The sequence below is a fragment of the Homalodisca vitripennis genome, chromosome X (genome assembly GCF_021130785.1).
Source record: "Homalodisca vitripennis isolate AUS2020 chromosome X, UT_GWSS_2.1, whole genome shotgun sequence".
Taxonomy (NCBI): domain Eukaryota; kingdom Metazoa; phylum Arthropoda; class Insecta; order Hemiptera; family Cicadellidae; genus Homalodisca; species Homalodisca vitripennis.
The window spans coordinates 62,559,346-62,575,870 of NC_060215.1; the positions used below are offsets into that span (position 1 = coordinate 62,559,346).

A 16,525-nucleotide genomic window follows, 5' to 3' on the forward strand; every position below is an offset into this window, starting at 1 on the left:
GTTTCTCGCAATTTTACTGGAATGTTTCAATTAATAGTCATTAAGAGAAATCATAGTTAATTATAAATAATTTTTGTCATATTAAATATGTTTGTCATTTAATAGCATAAAATAACTGGAACATTTGTTTTATTTACTAATAACACTCAAATGGTTATGATTTCATTGTATATTGTATGTAAGTGGTAAGAGGGAAATTAGTCTCTCGTCTTGAGATATTTGAAAATGAATTCTTCCATTTACCGATTAAAAATAGTTTTATTATTAATCACTTATGTATTATCGGACTTTATCAGGACTGTAGGTTCTTACAGAAGGGATATTGGTACAGTTTAAAGTATATAGCAAACCTCGAATCACTTATTCTTAATTGAATATGGTCCGTATTTTCTTTATTATTGATAAAAGTTTTCAACTGGTCAAAAGAACTTAACTTTCTACAACGCGCCATTTTAATAACAATGCACAGTGCTAGAGCTACTTCAAAACCTTTGGCGTCACAGTCTGTGACGTCATAGTCGTTCCCGTTCTTTGAAACCAAGACCGGTGACCGGGCATATAGCCACTCCGGTAAATATTACTATCACCAATCGCCATCGCCCTAACCAACAAAGGCTAGCTAAGGTAGAGAGACTAGGCTAGCTCAAAGAGCTATAAAAATGGAGATACGACAAGCTACAAGACAAATGACTATTATGTCACCACTCTAGTAGCTATTTTCGAAATTAGAATAATAAAACTTCCTGTTAGCGTGTTTCCCCTTCGTATAACTTGTAATTCTCAAATCTTATCTAATTTAATCTAAAGTTATATTGTTGGATTTATTTCAGACGTACAGTTTAATTTAACTCATCTTAATCCTACATATTTGGTTATGTGTCCGTATTGTAACTCTCCTGGCTGTGGTATCATATTTATGTTTTTGGCAAATACCTGAAAGAGTATCGTGTTATATCTGGTCAGAAAGTTGTTCTTCTGGTATAGGAAATGTTTCTAATACCAGACCCCCACCAGATCTAGTGAGCTTAGATAAAAGTGGTATGCCCAGTAGACCATATGCATGTTTTAATATTTCCGATGTGATGTCGTTATATTTGCTCACATCTCCAAGGCTTTGTCTTAGCATTCATGGCTGTAATGTTTAATTTTTATAACAACACAATAACAAGTTAGACCAGTATCAAGCAATGAAGCATTCCACTTATTCACTATTGTACAGTTAAGAAAAATGTAGTCAAATATACTAGCATTTGACTAGATATACTCATTATGTGTAATTTCTTTTCAATTAAATGTGTTTTGATGTGCTGGTATTAATCACATCCAATCAAGAGTAGTTATGTAATTCAGTTGGATTTTGGTTGAGAGTTCTTTTACAGAACTAATAAAACGTGTATTTAACTCATCAGGATTGAGTAAACCACCTTGTTTTCTCTTGGTAATTAATTCATTAGTAATTACATCCCAAGCAGCTTTATAAGGGGTTACGTTTAGATTTATGTACAGTAATCTTCACAGGCAGTTTTTTTTGCAGCCGAATATGTTTTTTACAGTCTTCTTTTTTATTATTTAGATAAGTAAACACGGTACCATCAGAGCCGCTAGTCAATAGATTTTTTATAAATATTACACAAACACAGAATCTCTATTCCTACTTATGTCAACTATATACCAATTCAACTTTTTGGACTTAGCTAAAACTAATGGTGGGAAAGTGTTCCAAAAGTTTAAGTTCGTCTTGAAGAAATCATCAAGAACCAATTGTCTATTTCTTAAGTAAGTTGGTTCTAAATTAAAATCATGCAAATTTTCATCTCTAAGAAGTCAAATAATGGGTTTTTATCTTTTTGATTACAAGTTAAATTTCTGGGTCATGGTTTTATATTGGAGTCGACTGTGGTTTAAAATTGAAGGAATATGTGGCTCATGATTACCAAAAACCCCCTCTTTTTACTTTAATTCAAAAAGGTCATCTGAAAACTGGCAATTATGTAATCAAGATAAGATTTTAATCTAGTTGACGGAAAAGAAGTTATGTAATCTTAATGCATTTGGAAAATTATTGGAATCAAGGACATCCTTGAATATATAAATGGTAAAGTTCCCACATATTATTCCTTAAGACTAATAAATAACCTGCGTATTAAGAAAATACAATGCTACGTTGTACAGAACTCTTATTATTTACTTTATCACATTCAATTTACAGAAATAAATTGTTTCATTGCTATATAATGCTTAACTTGTACATAAATAACAAAGTATCACGCCAGATGAACACTCTCTATTATTTTCTACTAGATGCGATGATGGTATTGAAGTGCGCATGTAATAACCAACTCTGCCAAGCAAAAAAATGTTTATTTTCGCCAACGTGACGTCACTTTTCTTAATTTGGATTTAGGTAACCCTTTACCACACTGCTTGCTCTGGAAAAAATAGGGAATAAAAACAAAGTGTAAGGATCAGGGAGATGTGAAGGCCATTTGCTAGGATAAGTACTTCTAAGTAAGTAAAAGTTTTGTATAATGGTTTTTGATATTTGTTTATTTTTGTGTGATACTAGGTTGCCAAGTTAAATACGAAATATTTACCAATTACTGCAGAAATGCCTTGGTTAACAGCAATTAATTGTTGTTCTCTGAACTTCAGCGAAATTCTAATTTTTACAACCTGGTAGCCTTCACGATAAGGCCTTATTCAAGGTAACTTGTTCATTCTGTTGTAATGAAGGCAAGTGGTGAGTCAATAATATTATTTTGAAAATAATTTACTAGTCTGATGATTGATTATTTTTATTAAAACACTAAATGTCAGGGTAGTAATTTGCCAAAATCAAATACCCTTTTGTGGTAAATTTGATTTGATTCAATTTAGCAGTGTGAAACTGGCCATAGATTCCATCCATAAAAAAGATACTAATCCGCTGACTTGAATCCTAACCTGGTTCATGAACTACTCCTGACCTAGTTCCCTGAACTACAAGCTAACCTAGTTCCTGAACCAGTTCAATCACTTCAGGATTAAATTATATTATTAAAATTAAATTTTATAATTTAAAAAAAGAACAAAATACAAAAAATATCTATAGATTATACTTAATACATTACTTTGAATACATGGTCTACTGTATTATATTACTACCCTCATTTTAGACCTCTTCTATTTTTGGACAAATACCAATCTATGGACGGCCATATCTCAAAAACTTACAAGCCAATTTTGATAAAACTTTCTGTACACATTCACTACATGGTCTAGTATACTGAAATACAAGCCTCATTCTTAGGCCACGCCTATTTCCGGAGAGCTACATCGATTTTACAGACAAAGTGCTGACAAAAACCAATCTATGGACAGCCATATCTCAAAAACGTACTTGCCAATTTTGATTACAACTTTCTGTACACATTTCACTACATGGTCTAGTATACTAAAATACAAGCCTCATTCTTAGGCCACGCCTATTTCCGGAGCCACATCGATTTTTACAGGCCAAGTGCTGACAAAGACCAATCTATGGACAGCCATATCTCAAAACTGTACGAGCCAATTTTGATAAAACTTTCTGTACACATTTCACTACATGGTCTAGTATACTAAAATACAAGCCTCATTCTTAGGCCACGCCTATTTCCGGAGCCACATCGATTTTACAGGCCAAGTGCTGACAAAAACCAATCTCATGGACGGCCATATCTCAAAAATGTACGAGCCAAATTTGATAAAACTTTCTGTACACATTCACTACATGGTCTAGTATACTAAAATATAAGCCTCATTCTTAGGCCACGCCTATTTCCGGAGCTACATCGATTTTACAGGCCAAGTGCTGACAAAAACCAATCTAATGGACGGCCATATCTCAAAAATGTACGAGCCAATTTTGATAAAACTTTCTGTACACATTCAATACATGGTCTAGTATACTAAAATACAAGCCTCATTCTTAGGCCACGCCTATTTCCGGAGCCACATCGATTTTACAGGCTAAGTGCTGACAAAAAACCAATCTATGGACGGCCATATCTCAAAAATGTACGAGCCAAATTTGATAAAACTTTCTGTACACATTCACTACATGGTCTAGTATACTACAATATAAGCCTCATTCTTAGGCCACGCCTATTTCCGGAGCCACATCGATTTTTACAGGCCAAGTGCTGACAAAAACCAATCTATGGACGGCCATATCTCAAAAATGTACGAGCCAAATTTGATAAAACTTTCTGTACACATTCACTACATGGTCTAGTATACTAAAATATAAGCCTCATTCTTAGGCCACGCCTATTTCCGGAGCTACATCGATTTTACAGGCCAAGTGCTGACAAAAAACCAATCTATGGACGGCCATATTCTCAAAAATGTACGAGCCAATTTTGATAAAACTTTCTGTACACATTCAATACATGGTCTAGTATACTAAAATACAAGCCTCATTCTTAGGCCACGCCTATTTCCGGAGCCACATCGATTTTACAGGCTAAGTGCTGACAAAAACCAATCTATGGACGGCCATATCTCAAAAATGTACGAGCCAAATTTGATAAAAACTTTCTGTACACATTCACTACATGGTCTAGTATACTAAAATATAAGCCTCATTCTTAGGCCACGCCTATTTCCGGAGCTACATCGATTTTACAGGCCAAGTGCTGACAAAAAACCAATCTATGGGACAGCCATATCTCAAAAAACGTACGAGCCAATTTTGATACAACTTTCTGTACACATTCACTACATGGTCTAGTATACTAAAATACAAGCCTCATTCTTAGGCCACGCCTATTTCCGGAGCCACATCGAATTTTACAGGCCAAGTGCTGACAAAAACCAATCTATGGACAGCCATATCTCAAAAATGTACGAGCCAATTTTGATTAAAACTTTCTGTACACATTCACTACATGGTCTAGTATACTAAAATATAAGCCTCATTCTTAGGCCACGCCTATTTCCGGAGCTACATCGATTTTACAGGCCAAGTGCTGACAAAAACCAATCTATGGACGGCCATATCTCAAAAATGTACGAGCCAATTTTGATAAAACTTTCTGTACACATTCACTACATGGTCTAGTTATACTAAAATTTAAGCCTCATTCTTAGGCCACGCCTATTTCCGGAGCTATATCGATTTTACAGGCCAAGTGCTGACAAAAACCAATCTATGGACAGCCATATCTCAAAAAACGTACGAGCCAATTTTGATAAAACTTTCTGTACACAATTCACTACATGGTCTAGTATACTAAAATATAAGCCTCATTCTTAGGCCACGCCTATTTCCGGAGCTACATCGATTTTACAGGCCAAGTGCTGACAAAAAACCAATCTATGGACGGCCATATCTCAAAAATGTACGAGCCATTTTGATAAAACTTTCTGTACACATTCACTACATGGTCTAGTATACTAAAAATATAAGCCTCATTCTTAGGCCACGCCTATTTCCGGAGCTACATCGATTTTTACAGGCCAAGTGCTGACAAAAACCAATCTATGGACAGCCATATCTCAAAAATGTACGAGCCAATTTTGATAAAACTTTCTGTACACATTCACTACATGGTCTAGTATACTAAAAAATACAAGCCTCATTCTTAGGCCACGCCTATTTCCGGAGCCACAATTAACTTTATAGGCCAAATGCTGACAAAAACCAATATATCTAGGTTATGTGCTAAAAAAATGTAATCTATTAAATCAACTCACCTGGAAAATCGTAGAGCATATTTAGGTTAATCCTCGCATACATATTGTAGCCACTTTATACATTCTTACATTTATACTTTACATTCATTTGAAGTAACTGTAAGATAAACTTACTTTTAGGTAAACACTTTTTAACACTACTTTAACACACTAACTTTTTACTTTTACTTTAACACACTACTTTTACACTTTTTAAACACTACACTAAACAACTAATAACAACTATTCCATACGGTTTCTTCTGCCAGTTTTCATTATAATAATATTGAATGTGCAGAATAAATTGCATTTAACCTACGCCAGGGACGGTTCACTGCTAAATGCCGGAGCTACCGAACCACTGTCCACTAACGGTGAGACGGTATTTCAGTAATCAGTACTTTGTTAACGGTTACTTTTCTACAGTATCTGTAACGTTTACTGAGAACTAAAAATACAGACAACAGGTACTTTGTATCTAGTACTCTGTTACAAGGTACAAATATTTTCTCGTTCGGTTTACTTTACTAGTCCTGAAGTATAAAATAGAATTTATTTTTGAAAAATTATTACAATAACACATTATATGCATTGGTATACACAATGTACAAACCTAATGAGCAAACTTAAATAAAAATGTAACATTCTTGTAAATAAAATTAAAACAAAAAACACTCGTAAATTAAAAAGAAATATTTTCAAAAATAACTAAGGCCTCTAGAGGCAAGTGCCTGTGGAGAGGTTCCTTTTATTACAAAAATATTTTTTTTTAGCTCAAAGAAAATTTCAATAAAACTTTAATTTTTTATAAGCTCCTAAAAAAAAATTGATTAAAAGTGTGCTGCTGCAGTTACAAAGCAAATGAAAATCCACTTAAAGAAATTCAAACTAAAATTTACTGTTACTTTCTTTAATTAACTAGGAATCTATGCAGAGAAGGAAAATCTAATTTATCAAAACCCAATAACCACTTCTTTAATGTTTTTGAAAATAACTTTATATTCTCACAACTAATAATTGAAGAAATTTATACTAAACATTTTAGGTCCCAAAAAACAATAACTATTTGAAAAAAATGCTAAGTTAGGCTTTGGAACTGGTATTGGTTCTTGCTTTCTTAATTTGTTTTTGTAATTATTTTTTTAATTCTGGTAAATTGCCACTTATGACATAAAATATTTTTTAAAACTTTATAAAACAAACATATATTTAAGGGGAAGAATATTTAACATCAACAAAAAGAGGAAAAGATTTCTCCATTCTTCGTTTTCGTTTAATCAACCTTATGAATTTCTTTTGTTGAGTTAGAAGTGGCTTTAGATTTGTTTTCATAGGCTCCACCCCAACAAAATATTCCCATTTATTCCCATATCATCCCAATTATTTTTCACATACGATAAAAGCTGTATCGTCTGCAAAAGATGTAATATTTCCATTTAAATTTGAATCACAAAGATCATTTATGTAGATTATAAAAAGTACTGGGCCTAAAACTGACCCTTGAGGTACGCCACATTGTATAAACCCGAAGTCACTAAAAGAATTATTAATTTTGACACATTGTTTTCTCTTTGTTTAAATAGCTAACAAACCAATAATAAATATTCCCCCGAATACCACATCCGTATAACTTTTGTAAAAGAATTGTGTGATCTACAGTATCAAACGCTTTTTTTAATATCTAAAAATAAACCACTAACTTTTCTGCCCTGAATTTATTCCTGTATACACATTATCTATGAAGCTTTTTAATGCTGCTTCAGTATTTAAACCTTTCCTAAAACCAAATTGATTGTTGCTGAAAAAATTAGTTTTTTCTAGAAATTTAATTAGCTTTTTTCTTCATTAACTTTTCAAACACTTTAGCAAAGGTAGAAAGTAAAGAGATTGGTCTGTAGTTATTACAGTCGGTAATTAGGCCACTCTTATGTAAAGGAATCACTACAGCTGTTTACAGAAGTACTCATAAAACTGTGTTTAATTAAATAAACAGTGTTTATTAGGGAATATACTACTCAGTATTTTCAGCGTTAAAAATACTGATTTAAAGTCTTCTAGTATTTAAAACGTTACAAATATGAAAAAACTGATTTAGAGTTCTAGTATTTAAAACGTGAACAGTAAGGAAATAATGCTGGTTTCAAGTATCCAGTGTTTGTACTCAGTATCGCCGAGTAACTTGATTTGTTTATGTAATACATCAAATGATAAATTCAAGAAATATTGTCATAGCCGGAGATGTTAACATCAATGTTTTGAACAAAGACAGTACATATAGAATTGTTTTAGTATTTTAAGTTCTTATAACTTAGTTTATAAGTAAATTTTCCTACTAGAGTTACCTCCGAGTCAGAAACCAGCATAGATAACTTCCTTACTAATATTACAACTGAGAAATTAAAAACATCTGGCCTTATAACATGTATATCATTATGGCATTTGGCCTATAAAGTTATTGTGGCTCCGGAAATAGGCGTGGCCTAAGAATGAGGCTTGTATTTTAGTATAGTAGACCATGTAGTGAATGTGTACAGAAAGTTTTATCAAAATTGGCTCGTACGTTTTTGAGATATGGCTGTCCATAGATTGGTTTTTGTCAGCACTTGGCCTGTAAAATCGACGTGGCTCCGGAAATAGGCGTGGCCTAAGAATGAGGGCTTATATTTTAGTATACTAGACCATGTAGTGAATGTGTACAGAAAGTTTAATCAAAATTGGCTCGTACATTTTTGAGATATGGCCGTCCATAGATTGGTTTTTTGTCAGCACTTAGCCTGTAAAATCGATGTGGCTCCGGAAATAGGCGTGGCCTAAGAATGAGGCTTATATTTTAGTATACTAGACCATGTAGTGAATGTGTACAGAAAGTTTTATCAAAATTGGCTCGTACATTTTTGAGATATGGCCGTCCATAGATGGTTTTTTGTCAGCACTTGGCCTGTAAAATCGATGTGGCTCCGGAAATAGGCGTTGGCCTAAGAATGAGGCTTATATTTTAGTATACTAGACCATGTAGTAAATGTGTACAGAAAGTTTTATCAAAATTGGCTCGTACATTTTTGAGATTATGGCCGTCCATAGATTGGTTTTTGTCAGCACTTGGCCTGTAAAATCGAATGTGGCTCCGGAAATAGGCGTGGCCTAAGAATGAGGCTTGTATTTTAGTATACTAGACCATGTAGTGAATGTGTACAGAAAGTTTTATCAAAATTGGCTCGTACATTTTTGAGATATGGCCGTCCATAGATTGGTTTTTGTCAGCACTTGGCCCGTAAAATCGATGTGGCTCCGGAAATAGGCGTGGCCTAAGAATGAGGCTTATATTTTAGTATACTAGACCATGTAGTGAATGTGTACAGAAAGTTTTTATCAAAATTGGCTCGTTTACATTTTTGAGATATGGCCGTCCATAGATTGGTTTTTGTCAGCACTTGGCCTGTAAAATCGATGTAGCTCCGGAAATAGGCGTGGCCTAAGAATGAGGCTTATATTTTAGTATACTAGACCATGTAGTGAATGTGTACAGAAAGTTTTATCAAAAATTGGCTCGTACATTTTTGAGATATGGCCGTCCATAGATGGTTTTTGTCAGCACTTGGGCCCGTTAAAATCGATGTGGCTCCGGAAATAGGCGTGGCCTAAGAATGAGGCTTATATTTTAGTATATTAGACATGTAGTGAATGTGTACAGAAAGTTTTATCAAATTGGCTCGTACATTTTTGAGATATGGCCGTCCATAGATTGGTTTTTGTCAGCACTTGGCCTGTAAAATCGATGTGGCTCCGGAAAATAGGCGTGGCCTAAGAATGAGGCTTGTATTTTTAGTATACTAGACCATGTAGTGAATGTGTACAGAAAGTTTTATCAAAATTGGCTCGTACATTTTTGAGATATGGCCGTCCATAGATTGGTTTTTGTCAGCACTTGGCCCGTAAAATCGATGTGGCTCCGGAAAATAGGCGTGGCCTAAGAATTGAGGCTTATATTTTTAGTATACTAGACCATGTAGTGAATGTGTACAGAAAGTTTTATTCAAAATTGGCTCGTACATTTTTGAGATATGGCCGTCCATAGATTGGTTTTTGTCAGCACTTGGCCCGTAAAATCGATGTGGCTCCGGAAATAGGCGTGGCCTAAGAATGAGGCTTATATTTTAGTATACTAGACCATGTAGTGAATGTGTACAGAAAGTTTTATCAAAATTGGCTCGTACGTTTTTGAGATATGGCCGTCCATAGATTGGTTTTTGTCAGCACTTGGCCTGTAAAATCGATGTGGCTTCCGGAAATAGGCGTGGCCTAAGAATGAGGCTTGTATTTTAGTATACTAGGACCATGTATTGAATGTGTACAGAAAGTTTTATCAAAATTGGCTCGTACATTTTTGAGATATGGCCGTCCATAGATTGGTTTTTGTCAGCACTTGGCCTGTAAAATCGATGTGGCTCCGGAAATAGGCGTGGCCTAAGAATGAGGCTTGTATTTTAGTATACTAGGACCATGTAGTGAATGTGTACAGAAAGTTTTATCAAAATTGGCTCGTACATTTTTGAGATATGGCCGTCCATAGATTGGTTTTTGTCAGCACTTGGCCTGTAAAATTGATGTAGCTCCGGAAATAGGCGTGGGCCTAAGAATGAGGCTTGTTTTTTTAGTATAGTAGACCATGCAGTGAGTGTGTGTAGAAAGTTTTATCAAAATTGGTTTGTACGTTTTTAAGGTATGGGCCCTTTTATAGGGTTTCTCAAAACTTGCCTTTTAATTGAGTATAGTCTTGAAAATTGCGGCTATAAAAGGGGATTATTATCATAAAAGTACTGTTTGTTCATTTAAAATCTTTATTTGTAGTACTTATCATCACGTTATTAATTAAATATATATTTTGTATGGTTTGAGTTGATGAACTAGGTTAGGATTCATTTAGGAACTAGTTCCCGGTACTCGTTCTTTTTATGGATGGAATCTATGGCCAGTTTCACGTCGGTTTCAATTTATGAGTCACAAAATTATAATGCTACAAATAGAGCCTTTAAAAAACATTCATTTTCAAAAGATATGTTAGTTCTACAACAGTAGATCGAGGGGTTTCTAAATGTTTTTCCCATAATAACGCATTTGAGCACCACTTAAGATAGGCTACTCAAGTATGGTTATCATAGCAATAATTTGTCTTTCACACTGCAGTGAATTATCATCTTATAGTAGCTGATTTGGCTTAAAAAGTAATACAACTTCATTTAATGAATTAAAAATTAAATTTCTTTCAGAACTATGCCTATTTAATCTAGAAAGGAGACAATCATATAGTCTATGTTTGTACTGATTACAGCCAAATTCTCAAACTCTAAAATTATGGATTTTTATTGCATGTCAAATTACTTGGTCAAAAAAACTATTCCTTTCATTAAAGAACCATTAACATTAATTTTTAATAAATGTTTGGAGTTTGGGTTTTTTTCGGATTTACTCAAAGTATTGAAAGTTATTCCAAGTTATAAAATAGGTGACAAAGTATTGCCTCAGAATTATTGACCCATATCTATTGTTCCTGTATTTCAAAAATATTGTAGTCTAGTAGCAACTTTCATTTTATTTCAAAACATGTAATCTTTTTACTGTCACAATTTGTCTTTTGAAAGGGGCGGTCAACAATAACTGCTGTTATGGTTATTATAAATCATTCCCTTAAAACTTGTAAAATAATGGTCATACAGAATCTGTAACTCTCATTGTTGGATTTAAGTAAAGAATTTGATTGTGTCCTTTTTAGTATTATTCTTATTAAACTTCCTTTTTATGGGTTATCAAAACATTCATGTACCCTTATTAATTGTAATATGATTGATTGAAAGCAATATATTTCAATTCAAGGTAACAGTTCACCTGTGGAGAAAGTTACTATTGAAGTGCCTTAAGGCTCCATAATTCTCATTTTTCTTCAATGTATTTATGAATGATTTGCCAAAAATGTATCTGTGGTTGCTGTTGTTTATGCAGATGACACTTTTCTCTTTCCTTGTAATAAATATTTCATCAGTCTTTAAATGACCATGAAGTCAGCGGAAGATTAAGTTTTGAATTGGTTTTCCTCAAACAAATTGCTTTGTAATCAAGATAAAAACCAAAATATTATATTAAGCTTATCAGCTCAAAGTCAAGAGGTTCAATCAGTAAAGTTACTTGACATGTACATTGATTCTAAATTAAATTGGGGTAATTCTGAGCAATTACTTGGTCAACCCCAAACTTTTTCATATTTTACTACGGTCATAAGGATGTTCTCAGAAAGCAAGAAACATATAATTCAAGCTACGCAAGGCCTTTCTACAGGTTGCCGATCATAAGGTTCAAAGTCCATGCGATAACAGTGGCTTGCGGGAGACGCGCAGAAGGCCAGTTTTGACAGTACCCTTATGGCTAGTGGTTCCTCCGATAATCCTTTTTTATGTGACGGGTGTGAGAACACGTTACTTAGTTTCACGGTTTCAAGTGAAGATCAGGAAAAGTTAAAACGTTTTTTGTACGAACACAGCGTTTTACAACACACCAAGTTTGCCCTCTAGAATTTGATATTTTACTGATAGGTACTATCTCGAGGGATGTTTTTCTTTCGTTGAGATCAGCATGGGACAGCCAAAGCCTGCGCTGATGGCCGGAGGCACTCGTCTCAACTCGATAACAACTAATTAATTTGTAGCTCGAAATTTAAGAAAAACATTCTCAATTTGGATTAAAATTCTGCTCATTTCAGTATTATTTTTCATTTGCGTTAATTTTCCATGGCCTAAATTATGTTTTTTTAATTTCACATACATCTCTAGATTATCGTAGTAAAATATGAAAAAGTTTGGTGTTGACCAAGTAATTGCTCAGAATTACCTAAATTGGTCACATCACAGTAAAAACCTATGCTGTAGGATTTATAGGGTTAGTTTCCTAATTTGGAAATTGAGACATTGTTACTGTAGGGTATTGAATAAAAGCATATTTTGGTTTGTTTCAATACCTTAACCTATTTCTTATGGTCAGATTCTCTGGGGTCATGCAACATTTGTGGGGAGTATTTGGTTGATTCAACAGAAGGTCATACGAACTATTTATAAAGCAGGTCCTTTTGATCTTTACATTTTTCATGTATTAGTGTAGGCTAAACAAAATAACCTAGACTTATTTATCACCAACAAGACATATATGAACATAAACAAGAAATAAGTTTAAGCTCAATATTTCTCGGCATAGATTAACTAAAATTGGTTCATCTCATAACATAAATTGTGTAAACTTTTTTAACAAGTTGGATGAGTCTGCTCAAGCAGTATCGCTTACAGTATTTAAAAGTAAGCTGATGAGTTGATTGTTGAGCAATTCATTTGATACAATAGCTGAATTTCTTTTTTGTACTTTACTTTACTTTGCTCTACTACACAAGGAGCAAGGTTTATGTATGTGTGTAGCCTATATGTATGAGTATGTATTTGCATGTATGTGTGTGTATGCGTGTGCTTTTTGTATGCTATACATCTGAATCTTGTGTGTGTGTGTGTGTGTGCGCGCGCGTGTGCGCGCGTGTGTGCGTGTACACGTGTGCTTGTGCGTGTACTTGTGTGTGTGCTTGTGCGTGTGCTTGTGCGTGTGTTTGTGCGTGCGTGCGTGTGTGTGTGTGTGTGTGTGTGTGTGTGTAAGAATAAATCTTATTTGTGTGTGTGTAAGAATAAATCTTATTTTTAAATCATATTTTTAGAAATATTATAGTATAAATTAATGTATTATGACATTGGAATTTTTAAATTGGAAATAAATAAGTTTTTAATTAAATTGAATTTTAATTTCTCAACTGTGAGGAAGATTTAATGTTTTAAGCTGTTGTACATTTACTTGTCATTTGCAAAGCTCTTATGTGATAATTGCATAATTTTATTGCACTTTAACCCTTTTACTGCCGACGTGCGCAATCGCGCACGTTGCGATTTGTGCGAAAATCGCCGACGTGCGCTATAAAAGCCGTCTCGTATTTGTTTTATACTGGTTTTCAATGTTGTCCAAATGCATCGAAATTCAGCTGTGTTATTCATTACCATATGGACAATACACAGAAAACAGGTTTTATAATCTATGGAAGCCATTTTTGTTACTGAACGTCTTTGGTTATAACTCGAGTTTGGTTTGATGAGGTTATGGTCGATCTCGTTAGTTGTGAGTTCCACTTGTGTGTTGTTTCGTGTTTTACACTTTATTTGACATTTAAATTTGTAAATCTACATATTTTTACGATTAATAAAATGAGTAAGAGAAGAAGATCACCTGTCAGTGAAGGGACATTGTTCAATAATCTTGTTGAAAGTGGTGTTGCCGTGAGAGATGACTCCGATCTTAGTGATACATTTTAGGCCTATGAACCTAAAAATGTATATATATATTTTTGTAAATATTGATCAAAGTGCCTTTTAACTTTAATTTTCTATTATATATTATATTTTCATATCAATGGACAGTGATTTATGTATTATAAAGTGATTTATGTATTATAAAGTGATATAGTGTTATCAATAAGTGTTATCTTGAAATTCGAGGATATTGCACCAATTTCAAAAATTCATCACAGCTTCAGTATTTTTCAAGGTATGTTCCTAAAACTTTTTGGGAATGTTTATATATAATTACTATACAATAAAAAATTATAATTATGGTGGTGGTTTAATATTTAAATATAGTTGTTAAAGTGCAAACTCAAAAAATAATTTTTATTTATTTAAAATTTTTGTTTCATGACATAATATATATATTTTTTAATGACAGAAAATGTTTAAATTATTTTTTGTAGCAAATTACAACTTATAAGGAAAAAAACAAGATAAAGGTTATCAATTTATGATAAAAAATAATTAATCCATGATTTTTTTAAAAAAATCATTACATTTTAGTCAATTTCAGCCCGGCATTTTTCAACGAACTAAAAAAAAAGTGTCCGGCAGTAAAAGGGTTAATAATTTATCACCTTACATTTATGACAATGCCTATTCGATGTATGCAAATGTGATCAGCAACAAATGATTTGATTTTATTCGAAAGTTAATGTAAATTTTTATACAAAAAACCATAAATATTAAAACATAATTAACAGTCTACCAAAACAAGTAAGAAATGAAGAAAAACATCATGTATGTATGCTGTATTCAGATTATAGTTGGAATGCACTCTAAAAGTTGTATTTAAACTGTTAATCAATTAAAAAAAATAATTTGATGACGGATAGACTAGTCCTAAAAATAGGAACTAATCATTCACTTATTATGCAATTTTTACCAATTGTATTTAATTAAATGGTGTTCCAGGCATTTCACCTACCACAACACCCAATACAGTCTTTTACAATAGAACAACATTATCATCATAATATAAATACCGGTTGCACTTAAAACCAATGCAGAGCGACAGAACTAGAGTAACGGTAGGCATAAAGAAGGCCTGAGGGTTGAAGTTTTACAAATCAAAATTAGAATTCTTGAACCCAAATGCACATTGACAGCAATAACAAGAGCTCTAGTTGACAGAACCTAGAGTTCTTCTGTTAATATTTAACTTCTATGAAAACAAATGAATGTCTTCAATGATTTATGAAAGATTCTTAGACACTCTTTTTAACAGTACCAACCGAAAATTTGCTTGTGAACAATACTCCTCCAGTTGGTGAACAAGATTTTTTTCAGTGAACTTGTGTGGGGTTTCTGTCAGTATTGTAACTTCTCATGTTATATTTAAAAATATTGAACAATTGATTTGTTTATATATACCTGCTAGCACATTGTACATAGTATCAAAACTGTAGGTTCAAAGACGATATGACATATTGGAAAGCATATTTACAGGTTTTAACATCATTTTAATAATAAACTCTCTTTAACCTTGTTACTGGTAAGTTGCTTTTAGGTGTGATATTTCCAATTCACCCCTCAGAGGGATAAAAACACCTAGAATGGATTGATAATGGCAAATTTAAGATAAACTGGTTATTACCAGTTTATATATATATATATATATATATATATATATATATATATATATATATATACACTTAACGTGTAGACTTGTCACATATAAGTATAGGTCTATATAGAGTCTTGAAGAACACTCAAGTATTATATTAACACATAAATATTACTTAAATCTTATGTGCATTCAAGCCATATTATGACATTGTATTCTGAATGGCAAGTTTTAAAATATATGAGTGGCAGTATTCAAATTAAAAGATTAAACTGAACTTGAAGTTTTATCAAAAGGATTTTTTAAAGGTACATAACCTTCTTTTGAAATTCTCAATGCTAGTACTATAGGCATAGTTGTGAAACTTATCAAACAATGTTGTATTGTAGACTTTAAATTAATTAACAGTGATTTTTAGTTTACGTGTTATATTCTAGCTGTAATTTTACTTGTAATATGAACCTGAAATATTACCAAGTTACTATCTTAAGCTATCTGAAATCATAATATAGTATCGAACTTAAAAACCTAAATGGTGATTGCATTTTAGGGTAATTTTGTATGAAAACTAGTTTTTTATATCTTCCCAAAGCGGAATGTATTTTTTTAAATTGTTTTTCAATTACATTTTAAATATTACATTGAGAATTATAAGCCAACTTTGTCATTCAATTACATCAATTAAAACTCTAAGAAAAACTGTAAACCTACACATTTAACATTTAGGCTACTTTCCAATGAATAAATTTATTTTGTCATCAGTTTGATTTTCAGCCTCAGTGGTTTAAATTTGACTAATCTTACTTAAGTTTACTTTTGGTGTTTCTTCAGAATTATATTTGGG

At 32.9% G+C, this 16,525-nt stretch overlaps 1 protein-coding gene across 1 annotated transcript in view; it reads left to right on the top strand.

Moving 5' to 3' along the window:
- Positions 1-2,374: 2,374 nt before the first annotated feature.
- LOC124369072 (ubiquitin carboxyl-terminal hydrolase 2-like) overlaps positions 2,375-16,525 on the top strand; it is an 80,634-nt gene continuing 66,483 nt past the window's right edge. The window contains exon 1 of the mRNA XM_046826785.1: positions 2,375-2,508. The gene's annotated coding sequence lies outside the window, so the exon portion shown is untranslated. The remainder of the gene's footprint in view (positions 2,509-16,525) is intronic.